The sequence below is a fragment of the Rhinolophus ferrumequinum genome, chromosome 15 (genome assembly GCF_004115265.2).
Source record: "Rhinolophus ferrumequinum isolate MPI-CBG mRhiFer1 chromosome 15, mRhiFer1_v1.p, whole genome shotgun sequence".
NCBI classification, from domain to species: domain Eukaryota; kingdom Metazoa; phylum Chordata; class Mammalia; order Chiroptera; family Rhinolophidae; genus Rhinolophus; species Rhinolophus ferrumequinum.
This window is the reverse complement of record NC_046298.1, coordinates 21,788,308-21,806,946: the sequence shown is the minus strand read 5'-3', so window position 1 is coordinate 21,806,946 and position 18,639 is coordinate 21,788,308. Positions and strand designations below refer to the sequence as shown.

Sequence of the window (18,639 nt, the reverse complement as noted above, 5' to 3'; positions counted from 1 at the left end):
CATATAAAGACTGAGCATTGGGTGCTCAGTCATCCAGGTAGAGGGAGGGACGGGGCAAAGGGCTAGGGCAGGGAGAGCGCGCGCGGCCGCCTGACACAGCTGCTTGGGCCTGCCCAGGTGACGCCCCAGGTGACCGTCCCAGGTGAGCCTCCGACCAACAACGTGACAACGTGCCGGTGACGCGGCCTCTGCTCTCGCGCTGTCTTGCCGGGGAGATGCCTGAGCTCAGTGCGCAGCCCTTGCATCACCTGGAGTCTCAGTTTCCGTACCCGCGAAATGGAGCTGGTGGTGGCTGGGCCGCGGACTGCCGCCCATCTGTGCGCCCCACGAGGGGTGCGCTTCTGAGAAATGAAAGCAATGATCCTTTCTCCCTGGACTGCTGTACTCACCATGAGCGCATGGTGACAAACCACTAAGAGGAGATGAAAGCGCCCGACGGCCCGGGTTCCAACCCATCTGCCTCGGCTCAGCCTTGTGTTCAGTCTCTCTGTCTTGTCTCCTCACTTGGAAAGTAGAGCTAAGGAGACCGCGAGATGTAAGATACTGATGAGAAATCGGTGTCATTACGCAGATGAGCGAGCACGTGCGCGGGCAAACGCCTGGCACAGTGCAGCGGGGCACGTGGGAAATGCTGGGTCACATCTCATTGGAGCCCAGAGCTGGTGCGGCTGCGGTGAAGGCTTGTCCTGGAGCTGGAGGAGACACAGAGGCGGCCAGGGGCAGAAATGCAGCAGCAGGAGAGGGCATTTACCCTGCCCTGGAGGAAGTTCGCAGTGGTCTGCCTTCCGGTGGCGCTGCCTCCAAAGCGGGCATCGTCTCTATGCCCCACTCAGGTACCAGTGGGGAAGGGAGGCTCAGAGCTAGAGTTAGAAGTGGAGCCCAGAGGCCCCTGGTTGTTTGGAGAGGTGTGCAAACTTCCAAAAGGTGACGGATATCCCCAGGATTGATGCTAACTCTGGTTCCACATTGAGGGCAGGAGCTGAGAGAGGAGAAAGGAATCAAGGTAGCCAAGGAAACTTGGTGGATTCTCCCCTTCCTCATCCTAACCTTTTGCCTGGTTTTCCTTCAACTTCTCAGACTGTGGAGTGTTTAGCGGACTCAGTTCTCCTTTTCTGTGGGCACTTCATTATCGGGCCCAAATGGCCAACTCATTCATTCAGGTACTGTTCACCCGATGGTATCGTCTCCCATGTGCTGAGACAGCACCAGGGACGCTGGTGAGGCCAAAACATGACTGTCTCCTGGAGATCATTCTTGTGGGGAGAAAACACACAAATGAACACGGTAAAGATCAGGTCAGAGTGGCCAGTGCTTATGCAGAAGTGCCGCAGGGGGTGCAACAGGGTGATCTGGGATAGCCAGAGAAGGCCTCTCAGTGCAGGTGATGTTTGAATTGACAAGAAGGAGCCAGCTGGGCAAAAATCTAGGGTGGAACATTCTAGGCAGAGGGAACAAGCAAAGTCCTTAAGGAGAAGTCTGTGTGATGTGTGGCCCGGCGGTCAGTGCTGGGACAGTGGGTGGAGCTTGTGGAGGGATCACCTTGCAGCCTGCCAGGAAGTCAGGGGGAGAAGTTAGGATTTATTCCAAGTGTAAATTCCAAGATTCTTCTGCAAATGAATGGAATTGTATTCTTTCCTCACCTTCTGTCTTTTGTATTTTGGGGGCCTCTGTTTTTTTTTTTTTTTAGAAATAATTTGAGGGGCTCTCAGAACTGGAAGGAAGGGTTAGCGCCCACTATGCTAGATCCCCGTTACCCACTGTTGTAGCTATTTCCCGGCCGCTGTGGGATGGGAGCTTCTGCCACAGACAGCAGACCCTTGCCAGAGATACTTAGGAGGTTATACTACTTCATCCCTCGCCCAGAGGGGTGAGGGACTGAATGGGGGTGGGGGACCCGGAGGGGGACCTGAGAAAGCCCAGCCTCCTTGGGAAGACTCTGTGGTGTTATTTAAATATGCTTCAGAGCCTCTGAGACTTGCCCTTCCCTGTCCTGCTCCCCTGCGTCCTTCACAGATGTCTCCTGAGAGCATGCAAAACTGAACCGCTATCTCCGGCTCTGCTCTGGGGAAGCCACGCTCAGGCCATTAAGGAGCCATGTGTTCTCTGATTTAGAAATTGGGGTTCTGGGATCAGAGGGTTATTCCTTCCAGCTCTGAAAGTCTCTAAAATTGTGTGATTTACTCAATCACACAGCAAATTAGTGGCAGAGCCAGGCCCACAAACCACTCACAACCTGAAGACACTAAGGGTAGGGGTAGGGCCTGCTGATAAATGTGGTGCAGACGCCAAGGTCCAAGGTGCCAAGATCCAGGATTGCAGCTGTGGTTTGCCAGCCTCTGGGCTCCCAGATCAAGCTTCATCTTAGGTAAGGCCCCCCCTCTGCCTGTATGACTCCAGAGACCTGAGTCCGAACTCCACCCCCTTCCCTCTGTTCTGGAATAATTCATAGTGAAGTGTAAAAGATTGGCAGCTCAGAGACAATGCATCCTGTAAAGAAGATGCTTGTTAATCCAACTACAATTTTAATTCGATGGACATTTTGTCAGGATGATAAAGTGAGTTGGAAAAATGCATACAGTGCAATTCTGTTTTTGAGATCATATCAGGGGACTCCTCAGCTTTCCTAGGGATTAACTTCCTCACCTCCATTTCTGCTTTGCCTCACCCTCCTCTCCCCATAATCAGAACACATGTGTTGAGAAATACTCCGAGTTTTCCTCAGGTTCCCACAGCAGGGCCTGTCAAAGGTATGAGTCACTGGAAGGGAAGGTGACTCAGCTAAAAAATAAGTTTGCCAAAAGTGCATTTTTAAAAAAGAACAGATTGGTGTATTGAGCTAAGCTTCCTGGTAAGTGGCTTATTTCTCGGAAGAGTAGAGGACTGTGTATGATTTAGTAAATTTCCATGCCATTTTCTAATAGGTTGGCATCACTTATTGGCTCAGGAAGGTTTGTAGCATAGGTCTGGGGATAGCAGGGGGCGGCACTTCTGAGGAATGGCAGCCACCCCGAAGAGGCCTCATCCTGTCTCTGCCCTTACCGCCCAAGTGGCCTTGGGCAAGTCATGTACTTTTTCCTAAGCATAGTTTCTTTATCTGTAAAATGAATGGAACTGAATATTCCAGAATCTTGTTACTCAAAGTGTGGTCTGCAGACCAGTAGCATCTGTAACACTTGGGAGCTTGTTGGAAATGCAGAGTCCTAGGCCCCACCCCAGACCCCACTGAGTCAGACTCTGTATTTTAACAAGATTTCCAGGCCATTTGTACGCACATCACAGTGTGAGGAAACTTGCTCTGCACCAGACTACTCAAATGTGGTCCTTAAACCAACATATCAGCATCATCCGGGAGGAGAAGCTTGTTAAAAATGAACTGATCAGAAACAGTTTTGGAGACAAAGAGGAAAAACTGAGGGTTGCTAGATGGGCGGCGGGGGGGGGGGTAAGGGGGAAGGTGAGGGGATTAGAAAACAATCAGTAACCACAAGATGGCCACGGGGTTTTGAAAATTAATCTGGGGAACGTAATTTAGTGGTTACCAGAGGGTAAGGGGGTTGGGAGGTGGGAGATGAGGGTAAGGGGGATCAAATATATGGTGATGGAAGGAGAACTGACTCTGGGTGGTGAACACACAATGTAATTTATAGATGATGTGATACAGAATTGTACACCTGAAATCTATGTAATTTTACTAACAATTGTCACCCCAATAAATTAAAAAAAAAAAAGAAAATGTAAGTTCACGGCCCCAGACCTATTGAATCGCATAGCTAAGGGCAGGGCCTGGGAGCCTGTGCTTTAACAGCCTCTCCAGGTGATTCTTAAGCAACACTGACTGACCTTGAGAAGCACTGAAGTTCAGGTCTGATGTCAATTCTAGCCCAGGCTTGGCTGTCGAGCGGCTATTGTATAAAGAGCTTGTTCTGTGCTGCTTTGTGGCTTCCTGAAACGCTCAGATACCAGCACTTCACAACAATCCTGTGATGTTGTTTTGCCCTTATCTTTGCTCTGCCAGAGAGAACACTGATGTTTAAAGGAGTTCAAGTCAGTTGCCCAAAGTCTTTTTACAATATCATGCATAGCAATATTGGCATAAGATGTTTTTGGCAAAGGCAGTGAGCTGTTACAGGGTAATAAAACTCTAAATATTCAACGTTACGTGTTTGAAGCTCTTGAAACAAGAGCTGGGGTAGATGTTGTGGTTCTTGATCAAGGCTTAGGAGCTCTTGAACTTCAGCTCTTCTCTTTTACTGTTTAATGTCTTCTTTAGATAATACATTCATATGGTTTGACTGTCATGTAAAAAAGGACCAGAGTGAAAGTTTTTCTTTCACTCCTAGTTCATAACCACCCACGACCCCCATCCCCAGGCAACTGTTTTTAGTTTCCTGGGTCTAATTTAATTAAAGATGATCTTTGGGACAGCTGAGGTATCTCCTGATACATGGTTCCCCTCATGACCCCCAAAATCTCTGGATTTGCAGTATATGTATATATTTTTCCAATTCACTTTATCACCCTGACAAAAAAAATCTATGAAATTACAGATTTATTTGGGTTAACAAAGCATCTTCTTTTAAGGATGCACCATTTCTGGGAGGTTCTAAGCTGCCACTCTTCCGTATTTTAGTGTGAATAATTCTAATATAGGATCTCTTTTTGCACATACAAATAAATACATACAAATTGAATACACACTGTTCTGTGCCTGGCTTGTTTCACTGAATATATCATGCTATTTTATTGTGTGATGAACTCAGGTTGTTTTCAATCTGCTGTCACAGACACTCTTTGCACCTTTGGCATTTTGCAGGTGCATATTATATATCTATGATAAATTCCCAGAAATGGGATTGCTAGAGATCTGCATGTGTAATTTTGAGAGATATTGCCAACTTCCCTAAGGTTAGTACCAATTTACACCTTCACCAGTTTTGGATGAGAAGTTACTATTCTCCCACAGGTTTTCCAACACATTAAAATTACCACATTACTGGATTTTTACCAATCTGATAGTTGAAAAACAGTGACTCAACTGAGTCTTATTTTGAATTTGTTATGAGAAGTTTTAAACTTTTATGTTTAAAAGGACCATTTCTCTTTCTTGTTCCATGACTGTCTTACTCATGTTCTTTGCTTATTTTAAAAATTGGATTGTTGCCTTTTTTTTTTAAATTTCTGGGAGCTGTTTATCTATTAGGGAGATTAGCCTTTTGCCTCTGATATAAATTGCATCCACTTTAGTGTTTCCCTTTTATTTTGTTGATGGTTTGTTTTGTATGCACGAGTTTTTATTGTTATGCAGCCCGGTCAAATTTATCAGTCATTTCTTTTATGGCTTCTGAATGTTGAATCAAGGTACAAAGGTCTTCCTCACTTCAAGATAATAGGACATGTCCTTTTTTTTCTTCTATTTTTTACGTTCAAATTTTGATCCATTTGGAATTCATCCTGATACTGTGAGGTATAGAGATCCAACCTTTTTTTTTTTTTTTACCCCTCCCCCCCATCGTTATCTTTCTCCCACTGAATCGAGAAACTGCTTTGTTATAAGCTGGTTATCACCGGTCTTTTCTCATACATATGTGGGTCTATTTCAGAACTTGTTACTCGTTTCCATTGGTTCCTCTGTCTATTCATGTTCAGTATTGTTCCCACTGTTTTGCTTACTAAGCTTTACAATATTTAAAAATATTTTTTAATTATATGGAAGCCCTGCTTTCTTATTTTTCAGGCTATTCTTGTTTCTTTTTTTTCTCAATTTGAACTTTAAAATCTGGTATCTAATTATACACACATATGTTGTGCTTTTATTGAAATTGATTTAATAAAAACTGAAGTATAACACACATACAGAAAAGTGTATGAATTGTATGTAGACAGCTTGATGAGTTATCACAAAGTGAACCCAGAGTAAAGTGAACCCAGATTTGGAACAGGAGCCACCACCCCCCCGCCACCCCACTCCCCAGGCCCCTAAACAGTTACTCTCCTAGTCTCTTCCAAAAGGTAATCATCATCCTTGTTTCCTATGTTCTGGATTGGTTTTGCTGTTTTTGTTTATAACTTTATATACATGGATGCTTTTGCATGTGGCTTCTTTTGCTCAACATTATATTTGTGAGGGTTTTTTTAATCCGTTCTCCTGTTGATGGACTTTCAAGTTCTCAGTTTTTGGCTATGACACATGGCTTTTGGTGCCCATATATATGCATTTCTGTTGGATGTTTACTTATGAGAGGAATTTCTGGGCCATGGGATATGCATATGTTCAACTTTAGAAAATACTGCCAAACTGCTTTCCAAAATAGATGTGTAACAATTTGCCCTCCTTCCAGTAGTATCTGAGAATTCCGTTATTCCCAGTATTGTAACATTTGGTTTTGTGGGTCTTTTAAATTTTATTCATTCTGTTCGCTGTAGTGGTAATTAATTGTGGTTTTGGTTTTCACTTCTCTAATGACTAGTGAGGTTTAGCACTTTAAAAAATATCTATTGGCCATTTAAATATCCTCTTTTGTGAAATGTATTGGGATTGCTTTAAATTTACACATTAACTTCAGAGAAGGGACATATTTATGATTTGAATCTGCCTATGGAAGAACGTAGTATGTCTTTCCATTTTTTTAAGTCTTCTGTGTCCTTAAGTATTGTTCACAGTATTTTTAGTATACAACTTGTATATTTTTTGATAATTTTATTCGTAGATATTTTATCTTTTTTGTGGAGACTTTTCTAACTGGCTATTGTTTGTAGTCATTTCTTAGTTGATTCTCTTGGATGTTCAAGGCTTATAATCATATCATCTATAAATAGAAATAATTTACCTCCTCCCATCCAATTCTTTATTTTCATTTTTATTTTTATTGAGATATAATTGACGTATGATATTACATTGGTTTTAGGTATACAATGTAATGATTTGATATATGCGTATGTATATATTGTGAAATTATCACCACAATAAGTTTGGTTAATATCCATCACCACACATAGTTACAAATTATTTTCTTGTGATAAGAACTTTTAAGATTTATTCTCTTAGCAATTTTCAAATATACAATACAATATTGTTAACTATAGTCACCATGCTGTACAGTATATCCCCCCATCCAATTCTTACATCTCTAATTTCTTTAGCTTATCTAATTGCATTGGCTAATACCTCTCATACAATGTTAGTGGGCATGTGTGTATTGTTCCTAACTTCAGTGGGAGTGTTTCTGATGTTTTCCAATTAAGCAAAATTCTGGCTTTTATCTGAAATTTGTATATTTTATCATGTTAAAGAATTATCCATCGATTCCTTTTTTAATGAAGTTTTCTTCAGGAAACGGTGTTGAATTTGTCAAATGCTTATTTAACGTTTATGGATCTCCCAGGATCTATTATTATGTTATATTAAGAAGATTCCTAATATTGAACCATTCTTGCACTCCTGGAATAAATTCCCTTTACTTTTAATGTGCTGTGCCACCATCCTGGAGAAACTTCTTTAAGCCAACAGTTCTGTGGGCTCCTCTGGAAAAGGACTGTGGACATGGACAGAGTCTGCATATATGGGCTGAAGTTTCCTTTCCTGAAATAAGGAACCATTGGTTTGATGTTCTTCTAGGAAACCCAGGTCCAAATTCCTTCCTGGTGTAATGGACAATAGAAACTGGGGTTTTTCACTGAGTTAGAAAAAATCTGCATGATTCTGATTTCAGCCTTTTTCAGTTTTTGGTTAACTTTCAAACCACAGCATACCAAAACCCCAAAAACAAAACTAAACAGCCTTTATCCTGTTACACTTGATTTTGTTTATATAATGCTTTGGAGATGTCCCAATAAGCTTTTAGAGTCTCTGGGCTATTATGAAACTAAACTTGGGACTCACTGCCCTGTTTCTCAAAGAAGGGGGGAAAAGAAGTTAAAAGAGTCTGGGTCTTTTTTTTTTTTTTTTTTTTTTTTTAAGATTTTTATTGGGGAAGGGGAACAGGACTTTACTGGGAAACAGTGTGTACTTCCAGGACTTTTCCAAGTCAAGTTGTTGTCCTTTCAATCTTAGTTGTGGAGGGCACAGCTCATCTCCAGGTCCAGCTGCCGTTGTTAGTTGCAAGGGGCATAGCCCACCACCCCTTGAGGGAGTCGAACTGGCTCAGCCCACGCTTCAACCAATTGAGCCATCTGGCCACCTGGGAGCTGAGCGGTAGCTCATTGATTTCATTCTAGTTGCGGAGGGCGCAGCATGTTGGCCCATGTGGGAATCCAACCGGCAAGGCAGCCCAGTTGCCCAGAGCTCGAGCTCTAACCAACTGAGCCACCCGTCTGCCCCCAAGAGTCTGGGTCTTTTCACAGAGAAAAACCTTTGGGTTCTCTGTCACCGGGAATGCAGCGCCCAATCCACAAAAGAGGCATCCACTTGGCAGAGCATTCTAGTGGTTAAGACAATAGCTCCAAGCCAGTTGTTTGGGCTCAGATCCCTTCTTTATGGTTTACCTCTTGGGTAACCTCTGACACGTTCCTTCAGCCCTCTGGTCCTCAGTTTCCTCATCAACAAGTGAAGGTAATAATAAGAGGTACTACCTCTGGCCTCACTGTGAGGATTCAATAAGTTAATCCATGGCAAGTTCCTTGGCATATAGTAAGTACCCCATAAAGGTGGGGGACCTGAATGGGGATTAGAACATCCAGTGGGCATTGGGCCAGTTAGTCTCTACATTCATTAACTTTCCTGACCTTCATTGACCCTAAACCTCGTGGACATAACTGTACGGTGTGCTTAGACAAGTGACCGGCAAATTCTCAGGGCCAGGGGCTTCTCAGATAAAGCAAAATAATGAAATTAAAAATCTGCTTTTCGAAATAAGTCAGACAGAAAAAGCAGAGAACCATATGATTTCACTGATATGTGGTATATAAATCAAAAACAACAAAAGAACAAGACAAACAAATGAAAAATAAAAACTCATAGACACGGACAATAGTGTAGTGGTTACCAGAGGGTAAGGGGGGTGGGGGGTGGGAGATGAGGGTAAGGAGGATCAAATATATGGTGATGGAAGGAGAAGTCTCTAAGGGAGGATCTTTCATTGCCTCTTCCTGGCTTCTGGTGGTTGCATGCAGTTCCTAGCATTCCCTGCTTGTGAAAATATCATTCCACTCTGTCTCCGTCGTCACATGGCATTCTCCCTGTGTGTCTCTATTTTCTCTTCTCATAAGGACACCAGTCTTTGGATTAGGGCCTACCCTAATCTGGTATGACCTCATGCTAATTTAACTAACTACATCTGCAAAGACCCTATTTCTGAATAAGGTCATGTTCTGGGATTCAGGCTGGACATGAACTTTGGGGGGACACTATTCATCCCAGTACAGATGGTTTTTGACAATGGTGTATACCCATGTGAAAACCATCCCACCCAAGAGCTAGGACATTTCCATCACCCTAGAAAGTTCCCTCATACCCCTTTCCAGTTAATTCCTACCACCACCACCCACCTCCGACAACCACCGTCCTAATCTCTATCACTGTAGATTAATTTTTTGCCTGTTCTTACATTCAAATAAATGGAATTATATAGTGTGTGTTCTTTGTGTCTGGCCTATTGCTCAGAATGAGGTTTATGAGATTATCCATCTTATTTTATTACATGGATTAGTAATTTGTTCCTTTCCTTTTGTTTTTCTTTTTTTTTTTGCTGAGTGGTATTCCATTGTGCAATCAAACCGGTCTCTGTATCCATTCTTCTGTTGATGGACATTTGGATTGTTTTCAGTTTTTGAAACTGCATGTTATTCATTATATGAATATAGCAGCAATACACATTCCTGTTCATTCTTTTTGTGGATGTAGATATGTATTTAAATTTTTTTTATTGCGGTATAATTGACATAAAATCATGTTAGTTTTAAGTATACAATATAATGATTCGATATGTGCATGTATTGCAAAATGATCCCCGTAATAAGTCTAGTTAGCATCCATCACCATACGTAGTTAAACATATTTTTTACTTGTGATAAGGACTTTTAAGATCTGTTCTCTTAGCAACTTTCAAATATACACTACACTATTAGTAAATTAGTGACAACACTATTAGTCACCATACTATATATGACATCCCCAGGACTTACGTATTTTATAACTGGAAGTTCGTAACTTTTGAACTCCTTCACCCATATGTGGAAATATATTTTGATTTTTCTAGGTTAAATACTAGGAGTGGAATTGCAGCGTCACAGGACAGGGGTGTGTTTAATTTTATGAGAATTGTCAGCTTTCCAAAATGATTTTACCCATTTACACTCTCAAGGAATATGTGAACTTGGTTTTCTTTCTTGGTGACAGTTATTTTCTTTGATGCATAGAGAGGGTAACCCTCTGCAGACGTTTCTGTCCATGGAACTGTCAATCTAAAGACCTTCCAGCTACTGACTTCTACCTCACTCCTTTTTGCTTTGTTTTCTTTTTTCTCCTGTCCTCCAAGGAAACTTTCAGGCACAAAGGTCTGCGCGAGTTCCTTTGTCCACTGTCCCTTTTTTCCGAGAGTGGCACTAGGGTGTTTTTCCACTCTTGAGTCTCCTTGCTTGTGGGAGGTCAGAGGTCGGAGGTTAGATCCTTCAGAAGAGCATGAGTCTCTGTCTTGAAGCAGAAGCTGTTTAGAGCATTCAAGGGTCCCATGTGACTAGTTGCACATTGGGTTTCTTTCTTTCACAATCAAGTGAGTATTTTCCTCACAAATCTCTATTGATGGTGCAAAAGCAACAGCAATAAAGGAAATCATTCAAAATTAAAAGTGAGTGTGGGTGTGTGTGTGAGTGTACCCCTCTTGTCCAGAGTTGATTCCCTCCTTGAACCCTGAGCTGCTGGGAGAGGCTCTGGCACCCGGGACTCTGAACTGGAATAAGCAGGTTAGAAAATAATTCTCGTCCTTTTATTAACCTTTCTTAAATATAGGTAGAACTCATATTTATTTCAATGTTTAATATTAGAAGTGTTTTGGGTCTTTATTTAGAAGTTTAATGATTTTCTGTGACCAGAAATATGTCATAGGAACATAACTCCTGTTAATAGGGTATCAATCGGCCTGTAGTAAAATTGGCTTCGTTATACATCATTTCACCTAACGTTGCAGTTTCCAAGAGCCAACTGATGTTAAATGAGGACTTACTGTACTGAGCTTCTACTATGCACCATATATGCCAGATCAGGTTCTAAACTTTCTGTATATAGAAACTTGGGAAATCCTGGCGTAACTCTTTGAGTTCAGAATTTCGTGTGAAACCATTTTACAGATGAGGAACCCAAGGCCAGAGAATCCTCACCTTGCCCACGGCGAGGTGGAGCCAGAATTTGAACCAGACAGTCTGACTTCAGAGTCTGTCAGAGTCTATCAGCATATTCCCCCGCCCCCCAGGGCCATTCACATTTCAGAAACCTAGCCACATGTATTTAAAAAGGAAACTTTATGTTGCCACCATAAATGGGATATCCACATCACTTAATCGTAAATAAATGATAACCGTAAAAGGAATACTCTGATAACAACATAACGCTATTCTAACTTGTTCCTGGTGCTGCTTCCCCAATCTCATTTTTTTTAATGGTTTGTGCTTTTGGTGTCATATCTAAGAACATTTTGCCCAACTCAAAGCCACAAAGATTTTCTCCTAGAATTTTTATAGTTTTAGGTTTTACAATTAAGTTATGATCCATTTCAAGTTACTTTTATGCATGGTGTGAGGTAAGGATTATGCTTAATTTTTTTTTTGTATAAAGCTAGTTAATATTTTCCGTAGTATTGGTTGAAAGATTCGTTTCTCCTATCTTCTCTGAGTCTGGCTTTTCTCAGAGAATGGGAGGGTTGATTCTCACAGTCGCTGCAAGGAGAAAAGGTGTAATCATTTTGCTACACTGATTGTAAACTGATTGGCACATGGGCAGCACTAGATAAATAGCAATTAGTTCTCAGATTATGCTAACTGCTTTCCTATGGTTTGGCACTTAGGTTTCCAGTTTTCTTTCTTCAAGTGTAAACAGTAATGCAATGGATACATCAGGTGTACAGCTTTTCTTTCTTTTTTTAAAATTATTTTTGGGTATACTTTTGGATCTTTACCCATAGTACAAATTAGTATTAAAGGACTTTAGATCCATGTACTCTGCCAGAAGCCACGCATTGCTTTTGAATTAGCCCTGCTTCCAATCAGAGGGAGCTCCTTTGGGAGGGTTAGACCCTGGAATCGTAGCCGCCCCTGGAAAAACTTTCCTGCCTTCTGACCCCTCTTACTTCCCCCCTGGACCCCATTTGGTGGTTTCTCCTCTTCCCTTTAGCTGCACACAATTTCTCATGGTACTGTTTTCTACACATTTATAATGTCTCCTTGTCTCCCCCACTGGCCTGTGTGCCTCTCACCGGAATCACCACGTACTAGTTCCCAGCACAGTACCTCGACTCGGTAGGTACTTAATAAATGTTAACTGTCAACACGGCATCTAGTGTAACATGACCAGTTCTGCCACTTGGTCTATCGACTTCTCTGAGATCAGCGTTCAGATAACGACATTCTTTCAGCACCAGTAGCTGGTGTCACCCTTGGCTCCATGACATCTTGTTATTTAGACAGTTTTTTCTTAAGTATGGGTCATGTACCCCGGGTTAACGTTGGATGGTGTTACATGGTACCTGGATCCTGCATGAAATAACATTGAATCCCAGAGTGAGGGAAATTTCTTTTCGGTTCTTTTTCAACCCTTCTTACTTCTCTAAAACATAGTTTCTCAGCCTCAGCACTATTGACATTTGGGGCCAGAAAACTTTGTTGTGGGAGGCTGCCCTGTGCGTGGTAGAATGTTTACAGCATCTCTGGCCTCCACGCACTAAATGCCAGTAGCACTTCCACCCCCAGATGGGACAGACAAAAGTATGTCTAGACACTGCCAAATGTCACCCAGAGAACAAAATCCACCTCCCGGTTGAGAACTGCTCTAGGAGAAAGACAGTCTGGTGCTAATATATCTGAACACCTCTTTAACCCTTGCTAATCTTCTTTTTCTAAAAAGAGAGCAGATCCCCAGGTCAGAGCCTTCAGTAGGCAAAGCTTTCTCACTAGAATTTAATTATGTTGTTTAGCTTTCCTTGATGTTACCTTCCCATTTTGGCAAGTGAGAACTGTTTGTTGCTTAGTGAAAGTGTTAAAAAGTTTTCTTTACAAGTAAATTTAAGTAAAAAGTTGAGCAAATATAGAAAAATGTATCTCCGTATATATAGATATGGCCTAATAATTGTGCTACACACCTGGCTCTGTTAGGTAATGCTGAGTAAGGGATCTGCCTGTTTGATGCTTCTCTCATTGATAGCATTGGGCAGGTTTTCATGTTTTGTTTCACCCAAGATAACTCTCCAGGCATCTGATGTGGGCGCCAAGCCTTCCAGACATGGTGACACTGATCGCATACATGGGGCGTCTGTCAGAAGTGTACTGCCTGCTGCAAGCATTTGGTCTGTGGACCCAGGCGTGGGCCTCACGTGATAAAATTGTTCAGGTGGCTTTGAGTCTGGCTTTTCTCAGAGAATGGGAGGGTTAATTCTCACAGTTGCTATAAGGAGAAGAAAGTATAAGACAGTACGTGGCTGGAATAATACATGGCTGGAATCCAGTCAACCCATTTCTGAGAAGCAGGCATTTGCATACAAATTACATGGGCCTGGCGCCTTTCTCATTTCATAGAGAAGTCAGATATGGGAGGAAAGCACAATATTTCATTCATATCAGACATCTTGGCAAAGCTACTGGTGTCCCACTGCCTCTGCTTGCATCATGGGAAAGGCTTGATCAGAAAGCAAGGTGAGTGGGACTATCCCACTCGGCAACCTTTGATGAATTAAGGGTCTGGGCATTAAGCATCAGTGGCTGCCAACATCAGGAAAGAGTGAAAACCAGACATGACATGCCTCCTGTTGAAAGAACCCTACACCACCTATAATTGGGGCAAAGGGCTTGAACTTGAGTCTGATCCAATGCCGATATGCAGAAATAGAGAGGACGGGGGAACATGTTAAATTGCACCATAAGTGTGCAATCAGCAAAGCCTAGACTGGGAACACGCTGTGGGGCAAATATCCTGGGTTCTTCAATAGATGAATTGTAGGGGAGAGAATGGGATGGAGGGGGGACATCCCATAGATTAAAAGAGACTTAAAAGGAATGTGAAGTTTTAAAAATGGACAAAGCTAAAAAGTAAACTGTAGTGTCTAGGGGTGCTCACTTAGTGATAAAAAAGAAAGAGACTCAGCAAGATGAGTGCTGTCAGGATCGTGCTTACTTTTGTGGGGAGCTGTGATTGGGGTGGTGCTTGTGGGGGGCCTTCTGGGGTGGTTGGCCAGGTTCTGTTTCTTGATTAGGTGGTAGTTATAAGGTGTGAGTGTCATAATAATTCATTAAACCATGTATTTGTTTTCTGTTATGTATTCATGTTTTATTTTTTAAAAAGCAAAGTGCAAAAGAATATGTGTAATACACTACCTTTTATAGGCAAAAAGAGAGGAAATATAAAAATTATGCTTCTATTTTGAAATATAAACAATGCAAGGATAAACCAAACACTAATAAAAATGTTTATTTATCAGGGAGGGAAAAATGAAGAGGGAGAAAGATAGGAACTAGAACCTAGACCTTTCTGAACATACCTTTTATTAAAAGTTTTTGCTTTGGAATGATGTGTTTTTCATAGTTAAAACACATACACAAAAATTAAAAATCAATAAGAGACAAATGGAAATATATGACTTTTGATTGTACATTCCCAGTGGGGATATAACCTAAGAAAGAAAAAGGCATAAGGAAATCTTTAACTGTATAGACTTGTCTTATGGTTAAGTTGTAATATCGTGTTACTATTTTGAAACTACTACATATATAGAAGAATAAAGAAAATAAATGATTAAGTGTCATTAGGAAACAAGATTTTCAGCACAAAACAAAAGAGATGAAAATAACAATCTAAAGAAGTTAAAAACCCTTATAATTCTAATGATTTACCTACAAACTAGTGATTTCTATTTCTAAAAAAAAAAAAAAAGGAATTTCTTAGATCTGTCCACCTGAAAAGGCCTATAAACACTGACAACTGAGCAACTGAGTAGTAATGAGCACCTTCAGTATTCAGGCTGTGATTTCCAAGTACCGTTTCTCACTAAAAGGGTTCTGGAAAAGTAGCTGATTTCAAGTCTGAGGCAGAAAATGTACAAGAGGAACCTGGAACCTCCCGTTAGGCCAGAAAGCAAGGAAGCTACTGAAGACGACTGGAGTCATGTCAATAGGACAGGAACCTACTGGAAGGACCACTCACTAGACAAATGATGAAATAATTTGAATATCAAAAAGAATAACAAACAGCTACTTTGGAAAACAGCTTGGCTGTTTCTTATTATTATTAAATCTCCAGCTATCATATGACCCAGGGACTTACCTGTTACATATTTATTTACCTAAGAGAAATAAAAACGTATGTCCCCAGAAAGATCTGTGTAAGTGTACGTGGCAGCTTTATTCATAGTTGCCAAAACCTGGTACAATGGAATACTACTCAGTAATAAAAGGAACAGGCTACTGAAACACTCAGCAACATGGATGGATCCCAAGCATTTGCTAAGTTGAGAGAAGACAGGACAGAAATGGCAATATACTGTATGATTCCGTTTACATAATATTCTGGGGGGGGAAAAAGTCTGGGAAAATAAATTAGATAAGTGATTGCCAGACGTGTGGAGTGGGGAAAGGGGATTGACTGCAAAGGGACACAAGGGAACTTTTGGGGGTGATAGAAATGTTCTGTATCTTGAATAAGGTGTTAGTGTGTATATTTGCTAAAACTCATCAAACTGTACACTTCAAGAGGGTGAACCTTAATATATATCGATTATATCTTAATAAACCTGACTTAAAAGTAACTTCAATGAATTGAAATACAAAAATTAAAAAATTAATGAATTCAAAATGATACTAAAAAAAATAATTAGAGGGAACAACTCATTCTGAAAGCTGGTAAGGTAAAGGGAAAGAATCAAACTTTTAGCCTGCTTTTTCTACACAGACCAAACTTTAAGATAACTAAATAGATGAGTAAGGAAAGTTCTACTTTATAGAAGAATTGCAGTAATAAACGTAGAAGGAAATATCGAGTTAGAAAGTCACCACCTAATGAAATACTGAATCAAGGCTGTGATCATCTGTGTCTGATGAAAGGTGAAAGTTGATGGAGAACTTTATAATGGATGGATCCAAGAGAAAGAACATGACATTATCTCACTAAAGTGGGACAAGCAGACATTCTGTGCCTCCTGACGTAATGCAATACCTCCTAGGAAAATTATATCTGAGCCTAATGAAGCTTCCCAATCTGAATATTAGAAATACAGAGATAAATATGTTAAATGACATTCCAAAGATGTAATCAGCCAAATCCAGAATGTGGCCAGTCTGCAGAACAAATGACCCAGTTTCTTCAACAACGACAAAAAAGGAAAGTGAGTTATTATATATAAAAAAGTCTTAAGAATTCAAAACTTAACTACAAAGCTACAGAAATCAGGACAGTGTGGTATTGGCATAAGGGTAGACATATAGATCAATGGAATAGAATTGAGTGTCCAGAAATAAATCCATACCTGTCTATACCTCTATGGTCAACTGAAAAATTGCTAGTTATTATGGAAATTGAGCAGCCACCTTGATGATGCTCGAAGGTTCTGGGAGACTCTTAAAGGTACGCAGTGAGGTTGGATGACAGTTTCCTTTGGGGACATCATGAGTGGACATCATGAGTGATACCTATCTCTAGGGAGTGCCAATGGCAGAATGTCACAGTTTCCAGAGAACCCCAGAACTGAATCACAGAAATGCTCGGGTACAACAGAATGCAAGAATGTAATGAAGAATCTGAGAAAGTAGCAGAAATGGATTTTGAGAAGTGGGACTTTTGGAAGATAGTTTTCTGCCCGGACCATGCCCTAGAATTTGCTCCTGCCTGCCATTGCTTCAAAATCCCCAAAGCAGATTATTTAGCAATGCAGGGTGATTATTCAGAAGCACCGTCTGTGGCCAGTGACATTTTACAAATGGATTCCACCAATGTGGATGTTCTGTATGTCCGAGGTCTTTGCTTTTATTATGAAGATTGTATTGAGAAGGCCGTTCATTTTTTTGTGCAGGCTCTCAGGGTGGCTCCTGGCCACAAGAAGGCCTGCGTTGCTTGCAGAAATGTCAAAGCACTTAAAGCAAAGAAAGAAGGTGGGAATAAAGCCGTTAAAGAAGGAAATCACAAGCCAGCCTATGAACTGTACACGGAAGTCCTGGGGATAAACCCCAATAATATAAAAACAAATGCTAAACTACTGTAATCGGGTACAGTTAATTCCAAGTTTAGGAAACTAGATGATGCAATAATAGACTGCACAAACGCAGCGAGGCTCGATGATACGTGTGTAAAAACCTTCTTGAGAAGAGCTGAGTGTTCCATGGACACAGAACAGTGTGAAGAAGCAGTAGAGGACTATGAAAAAGCGTAGTTGATGGATAAGAACATAAACAGCTCTTAAAAATGCACAGCTAGAATTGAAGAAGAGTAAGAGGAAAGATTACTACAAGATTCTGGGAGTGGACATGAAAGCCTCTGCGGACGAGGTCAGGAAAGCTCATCGCAAGCAGACTTTGTTGTACCATCTGGATGGGCACAGAGCCAGTGCGAAGTTCGGAAGGAAGTTGGATCCTCTCTGATCCCAAGAAAAAGACACACTATGACCGTGCACAGGACCTGGATAAAGAGGGCATGAATATGGGTGATTTTGATGCAAAAAACATCTTCAAGGCATTCTTTGGTGGTCCTGGGAGCTTCAGCTTTGAAGCATCTAGTCCAGGGAATTTCTTTTTTCAATTTGGCTGATGAAAGGAAACCATCCAGAACCCAGGAAATGCAGATTTGCTCAATTTTAACCTTGACCGTGAACACAGTTCACCTCCTGTCATCATGTCTCCACGTACTTAGAGCAGTGTTGTTTTCTCAGTGTATACTCTGTCTGTGAGTGGGGTGAAGGAAAGGGAACCAGTGCCAAAGACTGTGTGTAGAGGAGGGGGTTGGGGTGTAGATAGGGAGGCGGCTTTTGAATTTGTGTTTTACTATTTAACTTCATTAAAAAAGAAAAAAATGTTAAGGGAACAAAATGTTTTGACCCTTACAAAAAAGACTGAAGTACTGACAGATGCTGTGTCTTAGTCTGCTTGGGTAGATATAATAAAATAGACTGGGTGACTTAAACAACAGACATTTATTTTCTCACAGCTCTGGAGACTATACGTCCAAGATGAGGGTGCCAGCAACGTCCGTTTCTAATGTGGACTCTTCCCTTGGGTTGCGGATGGCTGCCTTCTCGCTGTGTGCTCACATGACCTCTCTGTGGGAGCAGGAAGAGAGAGCAAGCTCTCTGGTGTCTCTTCTTTTTTTTATTATTTTTTAAAATTTATTGGGGTGACAACTGTTAGTAAAATTACATAGATTTCAGGTGTACAATTCTGTATTACATCATCTATAAATCCCGTTGTGTGTTCACCACCCAGAGTCAGTTCTCCTTCCATCACCATATATTTGATCCCCCT

The 18,639-nt window shown here is 41.3% G+C and overlaps 1 protein-coding gene and 1 pseudogene across 5 annotated transcripts in view; both read left to right on the top strand.

Moving 5' to 3' along the window:
* Positions 1–18,639, top strand: part of IL34 (interleukin 34) — a 58,474-nt gene that overhangs the window by 21,469 nt on the left and 18,366 nt on the right. The window contains exon 1 of one of the 5 annotated variants that reach the window (XM_033127175.1): positions 701–833. The exons of 2 other annotated variants lie outside the window; for them this stretch is intronic. The gene's annotated coding sequence lies outside the window, so the exon portion shown is untranslated. Of the gene's footprint in view, positions 1–700; positions 834–2,246; positions 2,366–10,823; positions 10,897–18,639 lie in introns of those variants that run through there. 2 more of the 5 variants (XM_033127176.1, XM_033127173.1) reach the window with 2 other exon arrangements.
* On the top strand, positions 277–17,948 carry LOC117035317 (dnaJ homolog subfamily C member 7-like; annotated as a pseudogene).